Here is a 2,500-nt window from a genome sequence, read left to right on the forward strand (position 1 = left end):
TGGACAAAATGCTTACAGCACCTGGTATTCCCAGGCGGTCTCCCATCCAAGTACTAACCAGGCCCGACCCTGCTTAGCTTCCGAGATCAGACGAGATCGGGCGTACCCAGGCTGGTATGGCCGTAAGCGAGAAACAATCTCTTGCTACAACATATATAGTCAAAGTGAGTCTGATAAAACAGACATTTAGTCAATTCATCATTAAATGCTTAATACAAGGCAGTGTTGCTGATGAAATAGTGCAAGAGCACACCCTCGTGGACAAAATGCTTACAGCACCTGGTATTCCCAGGAGGTCTCCCATCCAAGTACTAACCAGGCCCGACCCTGCTTAGCTTCCGAGATCAGACGAGATCGGGCGTACCCAGGCTGGTATGGCCGTAAGCGAGAAACAATCTCTTGCTACAACATATATAGTCAAAGTGAGTCTGATAAAACAGACATTTAGTCAATTCATCATTAAATGCTTAATACAAGGCAGTGTTGCTGATGAAATAGTGCAAGAGCACACCCTCGTGGACAAAATGCTTACAGCACCTGGTATTCCCAGGAGGTCTCCCATCCAAGTACTAACCAGGCCCGACCCTGCTTAGCTTCCGAGATCAGACGAGATCGGGCGTACCCAGGCTGGTATGGCCGTAAGCGAGAAACAATCTCTTGCTACAACATATATAGTCAAAGTGAGTCTGATAAAACAGACATTTAGTCAATTCATCATTAAATGCTTAATACAAGGCAGTGTTGCTGATGAAATAGTGCAAGAGCACACCCTCGTGGACAAAATGCTTACAGCACCTGGTATTCCCAGGCGGTCTCCCATCCAAGTACTAACCAGGCCCGACCCTGCTTAGCTTCCGAGATCAGACGGGATCGGGCGTACCCAGGCTGGTATGGCCGTAAGCGAGAAACAATCTCTTGCTACAACATATATAGTCAAAGTGAGTCTGATAAAACAGACATTTAGTCAATTCATCATTAAATGCTTAATACAAGGCAGTGTTGCTGATGAAATAGTGCAAGAGCACACCCTCGTGGACAAACTGCTTACAGCACCTGGTATTCCCAGGCGGTCTCCCATCCAAGTACTAACCAGGCCCGACCCTGCTTAGCTTCCGAGATCAGACGAGATCGGGCGTACCGAGGCTGGTATGGCCGTAAGCGAGAAACAATCTCTTGCTACAACATATATAGTCAAAGTGAGTGTGATAAACAGACATTGCATTTTCACCAATTAGATAAGCAGCTTGAACTTTGTGTCACTGAAAAAGTAGAAGAAATTACAAACACTGTTCCCATCACTTTTTAGCACAGGTAGTTGGATAAAATACAAACTTTATTTCCTTTCATCATTTCAACAGGGCAAAGGAGCACAAAGCACACACAAGCTGCATTCAGCAACAATATTCTTGTTTGTCTTATAAATACAAGGCAGATGCTAATTGAAAACACAAGGAAATTTGATCCTATTAAAAAGGCAGGAAGCTGCATTTAGTCAATTCATCATTAAATGCTTACTACAAGGCAGTGTTGCTGATGAAATAGTGCAGGGGCACACCCTCGTGGACAAAATGCTTACAGCACCTGGTATTCCCAGGCGGTCTCCCATCCAAGTACTAACCAGGCCCGACCCTGCTTAGCTTCCGAGATCAGACGAGATCGGGCGTACCCAGGCTGGTATGGCCGTAAGCGAGAAACAATCTCTTGCTACAACATATATAGTCAAAGTGAATCTGATAAAACAGACATTTAGTCAATTCATCATTAAATGCTTAATACAAGGCAGTGTTGCTGATGAAATAGTGCAAGAGCACACCCTCGTGGACAAAATGCTTACAGCACCTGGTATTCCCAGGCGGTCTCCCATCCAAGTACTAACCAGGCCCGACCCTGCTTAGCTTCCGAGATCAGACGAGATCGGGCGTACCCAGGCTGGTATGGCCGTAAGCGAGAAACAATCTCTTGCTACAACATATATAGTCAAAGTGAGTCTGATAAAACAGACATTTAGTCAATTCATCATTAAATGCTTACTACAAGGCAGTGTTGCTGATGAAATAGTGCAAGAGCACACCCTCGTGGACAAAATGCTTACAGCACCTGGTATTCCCAGGCGGTCTCCCATCCAAGTACTAACCAGGCCCGACCCTGCTTAGCTTCCGAGATCAGACGAGATCTGGCGTACCCAGGCTGGTATGGCCGGAAGCGAGAAACAATTACTTGCTACAACATATATAGTCAAAGTGAGTCTGATAAAACAGACATTTAGTCAATTCATCATTAAATGCTTAATACAAGGCAGTGTTGCTGATGAAATAGTGCAAGAGCACACCCTCGTGGACAAAATGCTTACAGCACCTGGTATTCCCAGGCGGTCTCCCATCCAAGTACTAACCAGGCCCGACCCTGCTTAGCTTCCGAGATCAGACGAGATCGGGCGTACCCAGGCTGGTATGGCCGTAAGCGAGAAACAATCTCTTGCTACAACATATATAGTCAAAGT

The 2,500-nt window shown here is 45.7% G+C and overlaps 9 non-coding genes across 9 annotated transcripts; all 9 read right to left on the reverse strand.

Annotated features, from left to right (window-relative positions):
- Positions 1–9: 9 nt before the first annotated feature.
- LOC145856943 (5S ribosomal RNA) lies at positions 10–128 on the reverse strand. Its single transcript, XR_014377834.1, has one exon. It is a non-coding gene; the product is annotated as a 5S ribosomal RNA (ribosomal RNA).
- A 139-nt stretch (positions 129–267) lies between these two features.
- LOC145881860 (5S ribosomal RNA) lies at positions 268–386 on the reverse strand. Its single transcript, XR_014393428.1, has one exon. It is a non-coding gene; the product is annotated as a 5S ribosomal RNA (ribosomal RNA).
- A 139-nt stretch (positions 387–525) lies between these two features.
- On the reverse strand, positions 526–644 carry LOC145881871 (5S ribosomal RNA). The gene has a single exon (XR_014393439.1). It is a non-coding gene; the product is annotated as a 5S ribosomal RNA (ribosomal RNA).
- A 139-nt stretch (positions 645–783) lies between these two features.
- On the reverse strand, positions 784–902 carry LOC145854647 (5S ribosomal RNA). Its single transcript, XR_014375531.1, has one exon. It is a non-coding gene; the product is annotated as a 5S ribosomal RNA (ribosomal RNA).
- Positions 903–1,041: 139 nt separating this feature from the next.
- LOC145885012 (5S ribosomal RNA) lies at positions 1,042–1,160 on the reverse strand. Its single transcript, XR_014396592.1, has one exon. It is a non-coding gene; the product is annotated as a 5S ribosomal RNA (ribosomal RNA).
- A 409-nt stretch (positions 1,161–1,569) lies between these two features.
- LOC145856944 (5S ribosomal RNA) lies at positions 1,570–1,688 on the reverse strand. Its single transcript, XR_014377835.1, has one exon. It is a non-coding gene; the product is annotated as a 5S ribosomal RNA (ribosomal RNA).
- A 139-nt stretch (positions 1,689–1,827) lies between these two features.
- LOC145856945 (5S ribosomal RNA) lies at positions 1,828–1,946 on the reverse strand. Its single transcript, XR_014377836.1, has one exon. It is a non-coding gene; the product is annotated as a 5S ribosomal RNA (ribosomal RNA).
- Positions 1,947–2,085: 139 nt separating this feature from the next.
- On the reverse strand, positions 2,086–2,204 carry LOC145851596 (5S ribosomal RNA). The gene has a single exon (XR_014373448.1). It is a non-coding gene; the product is annotated as a 5S ribosomal RNA (ribosomal RNA).
- A 139-nt stretch (positions 2,205–2,343) lies between these two features.
- LOC145856946 (5S ribosomal RNA) lies at positions 2,344–2,462 on the reverse strand. The gene has a single exon (XR_014377837.1). It is a non-coding gene; the product is annotated as a 5S ribosomal RNA (ribosomal RNA).
- Positions 2,463–2,500: the final 38 nt, after the last annotated feature.

Source organism: Salmo salar, chromosome 08 (genome assembly GCF_965601325.2).
Source record: "Salmo salar chromosome 08, fSalSal1, whole genome shotgun sequence".
NCBI classification, from domain to species: Eukaryota; Metazoa; Chordata; class Actinopteri; order Salmoniformes; family Salmonidae; genus Salmo; species Salmo salar.